Source organism: Panicum virgatum, chromosome 7N, assembly GCF_016808335.1.
Source record: "Panicum virgatum strain AP13 chromosome 7N, P.virgatum_v5, whole genome shotgun sequence".
Taxonomy (NCBI): Eukaryota; Viridiplantae; Streptophyta; class Magnoliopsida; order Poales; family Poaceae; genus Panicum; species Panicum virgatum.
The window spans coordinates 7,395,581-7,411,012 of NC_053151.1; the positions used below are offsets into that span (position 1 = coordinate 7,395,581).

The following is a 15,432-nucleotide window of genomic DNA, read 5'->3' on the forward strand; positions in this document are numbered from 1 at the left end:
TCCCCGTCCGACCTGCACCCTCGGTGAGGACCCTAGTACCTTCCCGGTCTTCATGCGCTAGTTTTAGAGGCCCGTGGACCCTTTCCGAGGCTGGAACGGCGCTCGTCGTCGTTCCGCCGCTGCGCAGACCCGCCACTGCCTTGGCGCTCGCCACTCCGAGCCTCCCCGAACCCAAATAACCCCCAGGTGGACTACGCACATCGCGTACTCCACCCAAGGCCAAACCACAGGCCGAACCGAGCCCCAGAGCGGCCTATTTGGCCAACTCCGGTAGCGCCCCGCCGCGGGAGCTCTGCTCCGGCGAGCCCCGCCGCCGCCCCGCGCGCCCGAGCTATCTTGTCCGCCAGATCCGGAATCAGCGGCCACGATTAGATCTAAAGCCCATCAAACCCGAGCCCTCAGATCGCGATCCAACGGCCCTGATTCAAACATACCCCTTCTCTGGCAATCTTTCTAAAGAGCCCCTGAACTTTTGCAGTATCAACCCGCAGTCCATCAGTGTTCAAAAATAATTCTAGTTTGGCCCCGTTTCTTGCACCGAACCCCCTGAGTTTCCTGGTTTTTGATCCCACGGTCCAAGCCCTGCAGTTTTTGCGCGTTAGACCCTAGATCTACACGTTAATTATGTATAGGTCCTTGGTTTTTGCAGAAAACCCCCAGAAACTCTGTTTTTCTTACAGTTAAGCCCCTGGATCTTGTTTTAAGCGTAGTTTTCATGTTCTAGCTCCATCTTAGGCGTTCTTTATGTCCACGCGATCGTTGTAATGCGTAGAATAGTTCTAACTTAGTTTTGTTTGCTGTTTTTATGTATTGTTGTACTGTTTCTTAGTGTTTGCCTTTGTTTGCATGTATGTGTATGTGCTGGACTTGTTTTGGTGTTGCGATCGTGAGTAGACATTGATCCTTCGGAGGAGTACCAGTACCCGGAGCAGCCACCATCTTCAGAGCAGTTTGAGTAGCAGGAGAACTTTGAGGAAGGCAAGTATAACATGAACAACAGCCATCACCTTTAATTACATTTCCATACTGTATTTTAATATTGTATGCCTATAAGGACTTTCCTAGCCACTTTATATCCTTTATATATATCCCTTGGGTTGCATTTTGGTTAGTTGTGCTAGGTTGCTGCGCTATAACACACTTGGTCCTTTTTAATTAATTTGATTAATGGTATATGCAACTTAATTCTGGGAGTGGCCCATTTGAGGGGCTCACGTCTCGTTAAAAATTGGTTTTTGTTAGAAACATGGTTTAGGGGGCAAGCACGGTGCTTAGTGCTGGGTTGGCCACTCTCCATAATGACCGGTTCATAGAGCGACAACCTGGGACAACAGCGCTACCACAAGACTAGAATGGGACGGTCTTGGCGTAATAATTAGGTCTTTTTGGTTTGGAGTAACTTACCTGCGGGGCAGGGGAGGTAAGCTTCAATGGTCCCTGCTCCTCCGACTTGGTCTGTGCTTGGTCTGTGCACCTGTGTCTTGTACCGCCGTGAGGTGGGCCCCATCATCGCCGATCCACCCTCGCGGTTACTCCTTACCAACGAGATTCTTTGTAAAGGCCTCGTGGTGTGCTTGCTAGCCATCTCACCTACGGAAGTGTGATGAACAACTAGCGTAGCTCCTGACTTGTGGGTAAAGATGTGCAACCTCTGCAGAGTGTAAAACTGGTATACTAGCCGTGCTCACGGTCATGAGCAACCCAGATCCTCCTTTTGATTAGTGGGGTTATCTTCCTTTGGTTAGGAGGGTTTCCCCGGGTGGCTTGGTTTGGTTTGGTTCTCAGTAGTATCATAATTTAATTTTGATTAATTACTATGTAACTGGGTTTTATGGTAATTCATCAACTTGTAGTAAACCGAGCAATTTTAGTGGGTTTTATAGGTTTTATGGTAATTTAAACAAAGGCAAACACTAAGAAACAGTACAATAATACATAAAAACAGCAAACAAAACTAAGCTAGAACTATTCTAAGTGTTACAACGATCGCGTGGACATAAAGAACGCCTAAGACGGAGCTAGAACGTGAAAACTACACTTAAAACAAGATCCAGGGGCTTAATTGTAAGAAAAACAGAGTTTCTGGGGGTTTTCTGCAAAAACCAAGGACCTATAGATAATTAACGTGTAGATCTAGGGTTTAACGCGCAAAACTGCAGGGCTTGGACCGCGGGTTCGAAAACCAGGAAACTCAGGGGGTTCGGTGCAAGAAACGGGGCCAAACTAGAATTATTTTTGAACACTGATGGACTGCGGGTTGATACTGCAAAAGCTCAGGGGATCTTTAGAAAGATTGCCAGGCGAAGCGGTATGTTTGAATCAGGGCCGTTGGATCGCGATCTGAGGGCTCGAGTTTGATGGGCTTTAGATCTAATCGTGGCCGCTGATTCCGGATCTGACGGACAAGATAGCTCGGGCACGCGGGGCGGCGGTGGGTTTCGCCGGAGCAGAGCTCCCGCGACGGGGCGCTACCGGAGTTGGCCAAATCGGCCGCTCCGGGGCTCGGTTCGGCCTGCGGTTTGGCCGTGGGTGGAGTACGCGATGTGCATAGTCCACCTGGGGGGTTATTTGGGTTCGGGGAGGCTCGAGTGGCGAGCGCCAAGGCAGTGGCGGGTCTGCGCGGCGGCGGAACGACGGCGAGCGCCGTTCCGGCCTCGGAAAGGGTCCATGGGCCTCTAAAACTAGCGCATGAAGACCGGGAAGGTACAGGGGTCCTCACCGAGGGTGCAGGTCGGACGGGGAGGCCGTGCAGTGTCGACGGAGTTGATGGAGGGCGGTGGCGCATGGCGGAGCTCGTGGAGGTGGTAGCTGAAGGGGTGCGCCGGGCCTGCTGATCCACGAAGGAGGTCCGCACAGGCCCTGTGAAGGTCTACAAGGGGTCAGAAGGGTCTGGGCTTCGCGGGCGGTGAGCAATCGCAGGAGAAGCTAGCTCACCTGTACTGCGGTTCTTGACGAAATTCCCGCACGGGAATGGAGCAGAGGCCAGGAAAAGGGCTGTCAATGATCCTGGTGCCCAGGCGGAGCTCCGGCGGTGACTTGTCGGGGCTGGGGTGCGACGGAGCGGCGAGGCAATGGCGATGCAGAGAGCCCTGCATGGCGGAGTGCAGCGGAGCGGGGTGGAGGCGGTGCTAGGGTTTGGTGGTGGCTGCGGTGTGGCGAGATAATGCACAGGGTAGAGCACGGGGCGATATAAGGGGAGAGCAGGGGATCTCGGCGTGCGGGCCTGATGGAAGGTCGCAGAGATCACAGGCGGAAGGTGCGGCCATTTGCGCGAGTGCGGGGGAAGGCGGAGGAGGGAGACAGGGCTGACGGGGTGGACCGGTTTGTCAGCGAAGGAGAGCGCGGGCACGATGCGTTGGCCCGTGGGTCTAGTTGTTCGGGCGGGGCGTCACACGGGGCACTGGTAGGTGGGACCGGCGGGTTGGGGCGGGCGACGCGCAAGCGGGTGACCGCGAGATGAGCTGCGGCGCTGGCAAGGCGGGGTGGCCGAGCGGGAAGGCTGGGCTGCTGCGGGAAAAGAAAGGAGCTGGGCCGCGCTGGGAAAAGGAGAGGGGTGAGCGGGCTGGGCTGATGTAGGAGTTGGTGGGCTGCAGGCCCGGGAGAGAGGAGAGAGTGGGCCACAGGGAGAACTGGGTTGGGCCGGAAACTGGGTTTGGGTTCTGGTGGGCTGCCGGGTGGGTTTCTTTTCCTTTTCTATTTCCTATTTCAACCAAACTAAACCTATTTGAATTCAGATTTGAATTTGAATTGAAACCGCACTCAATCAAATAAAATTATGCACCAGCATGAATGCAACAACAAATTAGCCCTAAAATAAATTTTAATTACTTTATGAAGCAAAAATAAATTATAAATGCAAGGCTAAGCAAATTAAATCGTAGAAAATTAAATAAACCAATTAACTTTATTATTAAATGCTGAAATTTAATTTAGGGTGTTGTAAATCCTACCCCCTTACAGGAATCTCGTCCCGAGATTCTGGGCTGGCTAGCAAAGAGAAACAAGGATGGGATTAAGTTCTACTCACTCCTGAGTCGGGATCTCATACCCACATGTCTTGAGTTGGCAGTATGTTGAATTTCATGCTCAATTTGCTCTCCTGACAAGGTCTGGACTTTTACCACTCTTTTGGTAGGCTGCATCACAAGTTTGTTTCGAACTGACCAATTTTGACCAAGAATGATGTCGATTCCTGTTGACTCCATTACAATAAGGTCCTCAGGGAAGGTTGCCTCGCCTATCCTCATGCTGACTCGAGGACATATGTAACTGGAGATCTATTCTTTTCCTGATGATTTGACGACCATTCTCCTCCTCATGGGAAGCTTCAATATCTCATGCTTAGCAGCAAACTACGTGCTGATGAATGAGTGTGTAGCACGAGGGTCTATTAACACTGAGGCTGGAAAAGAGTTGACTAAAAGCATACCAAGAATGAGTGGACTATCATCCCGAATGGTTTCTGCTGACACATGGTGAACTCTACCCTGGAGGTACTCTTTTGATCCCTTCTTGGATTGCATGATCCTGATCATTCTGGGCATTCTGCTTGGGGCAGTTCCCGGAAATAAGGTGGGTCTCGTCACCACTGGTACGCGGGATTGGTGAAAGGTCATGAACTGGTGCTACCAGTGATAGCTGATTCTGGGGACAACTTTTTGACCTTCTTGCCTGCATTGGTAGCACAGGCGGCGGCGGTGAATGGCACTACTTGGTTGACCTCCCTATGAACTTAACATCTCATCTTGCATTATTTCTGCTGCTTGCTTTTTGGACTCCTTGCGACTGCGTGGTTCTTGACCTGTGTATCTCTAGAGCACTCAGGATCCTTTCTCTTCTGGATGGTCTGTAGCTCATCGACCGATGGACCGTCAAGGAAACGGGAATCCTCTGCTAGCTGCTCTTGATGAGACCTCTTTCTCTTTGTACTGGAGAACAACCTCTGGATCCTCCTAGTTGTGGCTTCATCTTCAGTCGCACGAACTTGACGACAAGGAACGCCATAGAATTGGCAACACGGGCAAGCTTTCTCACCATTCTTCGGGTGGTATGTTGTTTGCGAAGACTGATCTTGTACCGTCATCGGCTGCTCCACGAAAACTGTTGCATGAACACCATCACCCATTGCACTGTCTTCAAGGCCTTTTTGTTCTGCCGACATCTGAGCTAGGATAAAAGGAAGCATAGATTGGTAAGGTCAAGGAAGAGAGAAAACTCCACTATGTAAGGTTCTATCTTATTTAGACAACACTACCCATGCATCACTGCTGCTAACTCCAGATAGGTGTTACATAAATCCGAAAAAAGGAACTATAGCATAACTCTTCTGCCTCGTCTGAGAGATTCTCAAATTCTCCAATACTATCTGTAGGCCGGGGTGTCACAGGCTCCACCTCCAAGGGCAAAGAGTATTCGCATGTTCATTTCAATTATCCACCTCCTCCTATACCTCATTATACTTCCGACCACCCGACAAAGTTTCTACCTTAACCGGTTTGAACTATGATGAGTGGGCTAACAAGCTCAAGTTTCATTTGATCGGGGTAAACCCGAATCTTTGAGATATGGTTAATGTAGGTCCACAAAGCCAAGAGAAGGTGAAGAGATGACTCGACTCCATAAATGGGGAAAGACCTTCAACTCAATGCTCAAGTCGTGAGCATCATATTTGGAAGCTTGAGTCCGGAAGAATACCGGAAACTGGAAGGCCTTCAAGATGCTAAGGTGGTGTGGGACACCATCAAGATGTCACATGAGGGTGACAAGAAGGCAAGGAGGACAAGGTTGGTGTCCGTTGAAAGAGAACTAAGAAGGTTTGAGTGGATCAAGGGTGAATCACTCAAATCACTCTTTGATCGGCTCATGGTGTGATCATAAAGTTAGATCTCTTGGAGGTGATGATTGGAAGGATGACAAAGTCTCAAGATTGTTCTTGGATGCCTACCGAGATAAGGATCCCGGCATGGCAAGAATGATTAGAGATAGAGATGACTATGAGGACATGTCACGTCATCAACTATATGCCAAGCTCAACACACATGAAGTGGCCGAGGCAAGGAAGAAGGCACGCTCTAGAGCAAAATGCCTTGGTAGCTCAAGCTAGTGCACCTACCAAGGAAGTGGCTTTCAAAGCCGTCAAGGAAGAAAGCCATGCCAAGGCAAAGTCATCCAAGCACAAGAAGGCGGCGAGAAATGCCTCATCAAGTGATGAATCAAGCTCAAGTGATGATGAGCTTGAACACACCGCCATGTACATGAAGAATGTGCGAAGATTGTTGTGAAGTGAGAGATTCCTTTGCAAGAGCAAGAAGAGGCCATGCTATAGGTGTGGCAAAGTTGGGCACTTCATTGCGGATTTTCCATTCCAAGAAGGTGGCGTAACCAAGAAGGAGGACAAGAAGGAGTACAAGAAAGACAAGAGCTATAAGAGGGACAAGAGCAAGGGCCACTACAAGAAGAAAAGAGGTTAAGCTCACATTGGTGAAGAGTGGGATTCGGATGACGAGTCCTCAAGCTCGGAGGGCGAAGGAATGGCAAGCATTGCCATTTAAGAATCTACTTTGACACCTTCACTCTTCACCAACCTCACCAACGATGAGAACAACTACACTCCTACTTGCCTCACAGCAAAGGGAGCTAAGGTGATAAACGATTCCCCTCTTTCTTCTAATGATAATGCTCAAATAGAACTAAAAGAAAAAATGATTAAAGATTTTGGTGTTGATGGTTATAGGATAATCATTAAATTAACAAAGAAGCTAGAAAGAAGGAAAGAAAATGACCCTAGTCGATCAAGAAGAATTGCTCATCCTTGAGAAGGAGAGAAACCTTGATCTACAAAAGTCATTGGCTAGTGAGCATGAAAAGATGGAGGCTTTAACCAAAGAACTCTCTTTAGCTAATGCCGCCATGGAAGCTAAGGATTTTGAGCTTGCCAACGCTATGGCTTCCATGGTTGATCAAAAGAATGTCAATGATGTGCTTAAAGTAATCGTATCATGCTTGAAGGTTGATAACAAAGACCTTAAAGCACAAGTTGACACTCTTTCGATCACATCTCCTCACTCTCAAAAGTTAATCTTGACTCTAGACCATCCATAAGTAAAGGTTGTGCAGAGTACTATAATCATGATATTAATGCTTGTGAGGCTAACCTTGTAAAGCTAGGGAAGATAAAGCAAGAGAACAAGATATTGAAGATGTCCATGGACACAGACATGTTTGTGAATGAGGATGGGTTTGTGAAGGAAAGAATGGACACCAAGTACCTAACCAAGGGAAATAAGGGCAAAAGGGCCATTGGGTACGATCCTCACACAACCCGCAAGACCAACCCTTCAATGCAAAACAACAAGGGTTGGAAATCACAAAAGTTTGTTGAGGGACTCAACTTGTATGATGTGTTGGGCAAGATTCATCACTCTACACCCAACACACGAACACAGACAACAATAAAGTGCACAAGTGAAAGAGACTACAACTCCTATTTTAAGGTCTCATTTATGTGATTATATGTTGACTTGGGACCATGGTAAGATGGTCGACAAGTATGTGGGTTCCCATAAGAAGAAGGATATCATTAGGACGAGTGTATGGGTGCCCAAAATGCTTGTTACTAACACCCAAGGACCCAAATCTTTTTGGGTACCTAAGTCCAAAGCTTAAACTTGTTTTGTAGGCTTACTCCTCCGGTGGATCAAGTTGGGTGCTTGATAGTGGATGCACAAATCATATGACTGGGGAGAAAAGCATGTTCACCTCCTTGCAACTCAACCATGACGCCTAAGAGATCATTTTTGGTGATTGTGGCAAGGGTGAAGTGGTTGGTGTCGGTAACATTCCTATCTCAACCGACCAATCCATTTCAAATGTTTTACTTGTCGATTCATTAAGTTACAATTTACTTTCCATATCTCAACTTTGTCAAATGGGTTACAACTGTCTATTTACGGATGTGGGTGTGCAAATCCTTAGAAGGGAGGATTCCTCTATTACTTTTACAAGTCGTTTGAAGGGCAAGCTCTATCTAGTTAATTTCACCACTACTAGAGTAACGCCCGAGACTTGTTTAGTGGCAAAATCCGACAAGGGATGGTTTTGGCATCGCCAGCTAGCCCATGTTGGCATGAGGAACTTGGCCAAACTTCTAAAGGATGAGCACATCCTTGGACTAACCAATGTTATTTTTTGAGAAAGACAAAGTTTGTAGTGCATACCAAGCAGGGAAGCAAGTTGGTGCTCCCCATCACACTAAGAACATTGTCACCACCAAGAGGCCATTGGAGCTACTACACATGGACTTATTTGGACCGGTGGCCTACATAAGCATTGGGGGTAACAAATATGATTTAGTTATCGTTGATGATTATTCATGCTTCGCTTGGGTATTCTTTTTGAGTGATAAAGGTGAAACCCAAGAGATCCTCAAGAAGTTCTTGAGAAGAGCTCAAAACGAGTTCGAGGTGAAGATCAAGAGGGTAAGAAGTGATAATGGATCGGAATTTAGGAACACCGGCGTGGAAGAGTATCTTGATGAAGAAGGCATCAAGCATGAGTTCGCGGTTCCTTACACTCCCCAACAAAATAGGGTTGTGGAAAAGGAGGAACCGAACACTCATTGAAACCGCAAGGACCATGCTTGATGAATACAAGATGTCGGACAACTTTTAGGCGGAGACCGTCAACACAGCATGTCATGCAATCAACCGCCTCTACCTCCACAAGATCTACAAGAAGACCGCCTACGAGCTCCTAACCGATAACAAACCTAAGGTGGCCTACTTTAGGGTTTTTGGATGCAAGTGTTTCATACTTAATAAGAAATCCAAAAGCTCTAAGTTTGCCCCTAAGGTCGATGAAGGTTTCCTTCTTGGTTATGCCTCAAATGCTCGTGGCTACCGTGTGTTCAACAACAACTCTGGTTTAGTTGAGATAGCGGTAGACATGACATTTGATGAATCTAATGACTCGCAAGGGCATTTTGATGGCAATGTTATAGGAAATGAACAACCACCTTGTGAGGCTATCAAGAAGCATGCAATTGGTGAAGTCAAGCCACAAGAGGGCAATGATGAAGATGATCAAGCTCAAGTTTGGGTGCCCAGTGTGCAGCCCCCATTGGGTGCACCAATGATAAGAGATGAGGTTCCACAAGTGGAGGTCCAATCACCACTTGATGGATCTTCCGCACCTGACATGGACACCCAACATGAGCAAGATCAACATGAACACCAAGCTGTAGCTCAAGAGGTTGTTGATGATGGACCAAGCACAAGGATGGTGCAAGAACAAGAGGATGATGGGCCGATTCAATGTCAACACCAAATGCCCCATCCTTGTGTTCACCAAAGAATTCAACGTGACCACCCCGTCGACAACATACTTGGAAGCATAAGGAGATGGGTAACAACTCATTCACGTTTAGCAACCTTTTGTGAATTTTACTTGTTTATTTCCTCTTTGGAGCCAATCAAGGTTGAGCAAGCATTAGGTGATCTGGATTGGGTGATGGATATGCAAGAAGAGCTCAACAACTTCGCTAGGAATGAAGTCTAGTCCCTTGTGGAAAGACCCAATCAAAACATTATTGGAACCAAGTGGGTCTTCTGCAACAAGCAAGACGAGCACCGCGTGGTAACAAGAAACAAAGCAAGGTTGGTGGCACAAGGCTTCACGCAAGTAGAGGGCTTGGATTTTAGATAAACATATGCACCGGTGGCTAGACTTGAGTCAATTCGGATCCTATTAGCCTACGCCACCCATCACAATTTCAAGCTCTATCAAATGGATGTCAAGACTGCCTTCCTCAACGGGCCAATTTAAGAGGAAGTATATACAGGGCCGGCCCTTACTTTTTGGTGGCCCGGTGCAAGAAAAAAATGGAGGCCCCATTTACCATAAAAATAGAAGAAGTCAAATTGGCAATCAGGTATAACAAGCAGGCGGTGAATCGGTGATCTGTAGAATGCGGTGACATCTCGCGAGGAAGTCAAGGATGCATTAAGGCATGCAATTGGTAGATGGTGGATGAGTTGTCAATTGATTCCTCTCTATTAGGCCTACTATCTATGTAAATCTGCAATTGGGTTTTGATGGCACTTGTAACTTTTTTTTATCCCAAAACAGCTCGTTACTTTATTCATCCAACTAGATAGAGATATCATACCCAACAATACAAATTATAAAGTCTGGGAGAGGATCATGCCAAATATTTGGATGATCTGGGCCCTTTCAACACCTAAATGAGTTAGCTCTCGAGCACAAGTGTAACTTGTGATTTAACAGATCTCTTAGCATAGTAATTTTTGGAGGCCCCTGATTTTCGGAGGCCCGGTGCGGTCGCACCTTGCGCACTGCCCCAGGGCCGGCCCTGAGTATATATAGAGCAATCACCGGGCTTTGAAGATCCCATGAAGCCGAACCACGTCTACAAGCTCCATAAGTCGCTCTATGGGATTAAGCAAGCTCCTAGAGCATGGTATGAATGCCTTAAGGAATTTCTCATCAAAAATGGCTTTGAAATAGGCAAAGCTGACTCTACGTTCTTCACTCGCAAGCTCAATAATGAATTATTTGTGTGCCAAATATATGTCGATGACATAATATTTGGTAGTACTAACAAAGTGTTTTGCGAGGAATTAAGCAAGATCATGACTTAGAGATTTGAGATGTTGATGATGGGTGAAATCAAGTTCTTCCTTGGTTTTAGGGATCTATGTCAAAAGAAGGGTATATGCACAAAGCACGACGTACCATGTGAGCAAGTTGGACTAATTTTCTGCGTGTACCTCTGCTGCTGCTGCTTGCTCCTTCCAGTTAAAAAACAATCACATTGTACGGATCTTTCATCATAGATGGCCGCATGTTTGCCGTTCTTTTGAAAAGTTAATGACAATCTGACTACCCGTAATCTTAAAAAAACACTACGTACCAAAGCTGCTAGTCTTGGTCATATTGCTCATTTGTAAAATTACTAATATGTTTGGCAAACTTTACTGGCGAAAGGAGCAGCTAATAATCATTTTTTAAAGTTCGGCACCTAACGGCGGATCGAAGGCAGCAGCAAACATTACTAGAGACATGCGGATCATCCCTGCAAATGGATGTTTCAAGCCACGGGACGCCTCTTTATGACTGAAAACATGTAACCATGCCTCTTAGCGAGAATGACATTTCATGTCATATTTCGTGTTTTGTGTTTTGGCAACCGAGTGACAAACAACACTTATATGAAACACATCAATAGAATAATGGAGGTATTTATTCAAAAGTAAAAAATGACTCACAATTTGGAAAGGAGCGAGTATATCTCACCCAGCATCATAGAGTAGAGATGCAGATACGGATGTGCTGCTGAGATATATATGCTCCTCTATGCCACCTCGATCTCCTGAAGTGCGCGTGAACTGCATGGGCCTAGCCATTTCTACCATTGGCTAGCAGCTAGCTTGGCCCATTGGCTGGCAATTCGCAGTCCCTCCCAGCCAGTGGCCGGCCAGTCAAAAGTAACCTGCGGCCTGCGGGAGTGGCCTCCCACGCTGCGCGCACGGCGCACGATGAGACATGCACGCGAGCCATTGCAATGCATTGCATTGCAGGCCAGACTCTCGCTCTCTCCGCTCACCGTACCCACCAAACCCCCAACCCGGTAGCGCCCACCGCCCACACACAAAACCGGCCGTCTCGCTTCTTCAGCTTCTACTACCCCGCTGATCATTCCATTCCATGCCACCTCACCACCGACCGCACCGCCTCCTGGCCATGGTAGCGTAGTGGCGGCCGATCGAGTCCGGCAGGGTGCGTGAAGAGGAAGCCGCGCGCGAGCAGCTCATCCTCCCGCCTCGCTGCTCCTGCTGCTAGCTGCAACAGGAGGGGCAATGCCCCTACTGGAGATTTCTATTAAAAAGAAATGTAAGAAAATGTTACAAAAGTGGTTGGTCACAACAAGGAGTTGAGCCAATTAACAATGCCAAGCTTATATCTACTCTTAGATCTAAAAATTACTTTGGCAAATTCATGCATAAATAGGACAAGGAAGTGCATCACAGATGCAGAGTTCCCTTCAAAAATGACTCCATTTCTGATCTTCCAAATATTCCAGCAGGCTAGAATGATGATTTCCATGAAATAAGGTGCATTAATTTGCCTTTTGAGGTATCTGAGGATGGCAATGGGGCATTGCTGCTGACCAGTGTTCAACCGTAATGATCTCCAACAAGCTTTAGCAAACCGACACTGAATGAAAAGATGCAGGATGTTTTCATACTGATGCTCAGCACAGTACGTTGGAGTATATCTCTTGTGCTTTTTGTGTTGCAACTGCATATTTTTGTGTTGGAGTATATCTCTTGTGCTTAATTTGTCCTTTAAAACCAGCCAAAAGAACACCTTGTGCTTTGTCTGACAACAACTGTCCCAAAGCCATTTATAACCTTTATGTGTTTGCCTAAAACCTTTCATCTGCTTGTATGCTCTGCTAGCTTGATAAAGATTTGTGCCCCAAATGTATGTCCATTCATCTGGTTCTTGCCGAAGTTCTAGCTCATTGAGATCCTCCATTAGCATTTGCAGCTGATCATAAGCTTAATCCGACAAAGGCAGGTGAAAGAGATTTTACATTGCCTTCAGAGAACCCTGAGATTATATTTAGATACGAGTTTTTTTAAACACGTGCGTGCCGCACGTGCATTTCTACTAGTTATATCTAAATGACTCCCTACAGCTGACCAATTTATTGTCAAAATGCAGGCATGATATAATTGCTAGCAATGGTGTGTTAAAAAAGAATAAAAAACGAAGTAAAGTATATTCGCTTGTATCTTGCAAACAAATCAAATTATATGTAACAACATTGTAATTACATCACTACCACACTGTAATTACATCAAGAACACATTGTAATTACATAATTAACACACTGTAATTACATCACTAACACACTGGAATTAAATCAGTAACACATTATATCTTCATCAGACATGGGTTCTTTGTTGATCAACTTGTTAGCAAAGAAATGAACTTGCAGCATGGATGACTTGTCAAACTTAGCCAATATGTTTGCCTTTCAAGTATTGTTATCAGAAGGGAAAGGGAAGCCACCCATAGGCAACCCAAGAAGTGAACTGTTTCAACAGTCAAAGGTATCACCTTATCCTTGAAGACGATATCACGAGACTTCCAATTAACCTGTCGAGCAAGCCACTTAGCGACCTTGTTAGGCACATAACATTTGCTGAACTCCAATAATGCTCCTACACCATATTTCTTGATTACAGCTTTTCTGATGGTCATCAAGAGCAGCTAGAACAGAGTAAAACAGAGTAAGGGAGAATCTTGTGAAAGCATCCTTGGAAAACTTAGCAGTCCTACAATGCTTACTTTACAAAACAAACATATATTGCAAGAAATGAACACTTAAAACCACATTCAACTGTTGCATTTAACAAAACATATGAAAAGCAATAATTGAAAAAAAACAAGAGAAAGGAATTTGGCTCACATCATGATGCAATGATTTTGCAACCTTCAACTTCAACTTCTTGAGATTGGCGCGCTAGAAAAAAAAAAGAAACACGGTGAGGGCAGAAGCCACTTAACACCCTACTTAAATACAAGCAAAAAAAGGAAACTCCATAATGGCACAAGATTACCTCACGAACATACAATGCGTACATTGCTTGTTTATACCATCACTATCACTTGAATTTTGGTCCTAGAGGAAAAACAAAAACCAAATACAACATTGATCAAGCTATAACGGGTCAAGAAGACAAAAAATGTGAACAGAGAGAACAAAAAAATACATCAGATGGAACTCCTTCGGATGAATCAGTCACTGTCAATTCTTCATTGCCCCAAGTAGCATCGTGATGTTTATGTTCTTTTAGGTCACCATCATCAGAATCTTCGCTGTCTGATGGAACAAATGACTCGAACACTCTCTTTCGACCCATCTAGCATATTAAGCAAAAACACAAAAGGACAAAAAAGTAAGCATAGACTCCGTGAGAGTATATACTAACTCGGACATTTGAATGAAGCGAGATACAAATATAAAACGATTGGTAACTCTAAAATGTTAGCAATCACTTTATAGTCTAAAAACTTGCACTATAAAATGGCGATACCGACTGATTGTAACTTCCAAAAATAATAGAACACATGTAGTTACCCCTAATTTATTAAATTTACATAACCATTATTCAAAACTTACAGTGACATTATCCATAGAATTAGGTGTCTAAATGCACTGTAACAACAATAGCACCAGCCCTTCCAGGTCTGAGGCTGCAGCTACACCCAGGCCCTAGTTGCCTTCTCCGGGCACCAGGTTGGCACTCCCCTTCACCAACACACACTTGTTCTCAGATCCCACCTTGTGTCGCAGCACCAATACACACGCAAGAGGAAACCTCAAGCTCCAGCCATAGATGGCCCCAGTAGCAAACAAACCCCCAGGAGGTACCTCCAATTGACACAATCCAATAGATCGCACACCCGTACAGCTTCGCAGATCATAGAACTAGATCATCTATGGGGGGAGGAAAAATCAGCGAAATCATTTGTTTGCTTTCATGTGATTGAAACGCACCAAAATCGGGATTACAAGATCAAAACAAGTAGCAGTGACACCAGACTTTAGCCCCACCAAAAAACCTGAGAAATCACCCGGGAACACATCGGAGGCTCTGCTATGATTCAAACGCACCAAAATCGCCGAATCCCCCCAGATTAGAGCACGAGATTCACAGCACACACGAAACAAAAACTGAGCGGATGAACTTGGTCACACAGACACAAATCGAAAATCCACAAGAAAAAACTCCGATGGAATTGCGTGAGCCGCAACGGGAGCTTCGCCTCAGCTGGATTACTAGATCAAAACAAGTAGCAGTGATCCTAGATTCCAGCCCCACCAAAAACCTGAGAAAATCACCCGGGAAACATTAGGTGCTCTGCTTTCAAACGCACCAAAATCACCAAATCCCCCCAGATTAGAACACGAGATTCACAGCAATAGGAAACAAACTGAGCGGAAGAACTTCATCACACAGACAGAAATCGAAAATCCACAAAAAAATCTGACCGGATCGCCTGGCCGCAATGGGAGCTTCGCCTCAGCTGTTCCGTTCCCCTGTACCGGCGCTTTCTAGGAGACGAACAGCCCCTGCCGACTAAGAAATGGAACGGAAGCAGCGCGAAGTCCAAAATAATCAAACAGTACCTTGCCCCACATGTCAGAAGCAAACATGCAAATGCTATCGTGTGCGTCAAATCTTAGAATCAACGGCCACAAAATCTCGTGCCAGTTAGGCCTGAAACGCTCGGTTGTCATATAGCTTTCCTCCGTTAATGTTGCTTGATCACTATACCGCAGTACGACGTGATGACTATGGAAACCTGACATATCATACATTGTTAACATTGGGGGTG

At 45.9% G+C, this 15,432-nt stretch overlaps 1 long non-coding RNA gene across 1 annotated transcript; it reads right to left on the bottom strand.

Annotated features, from left to right (window-relative positions):
* Nucleotides 1-12,909: 12,909 nt before the first annotated feature.
* On the bottom strand, nt 12,910-15,151 carry LOC120683282. The gene is made up of 4 exons (XR_005678747.1): nt 13,803-15,151; nt 13,650-13,711; nt 13,499-13,552; nt 12,910-13,299 (listed from the first exon to the last, which is right to left on the bottom strand). It is a non-coding gene; the product is annotated as an uncharacterized LOC120683282 (long non-coding RNA).
* Nucleotides 15,152-15,432: the final 281 nt, after the last annotated feature.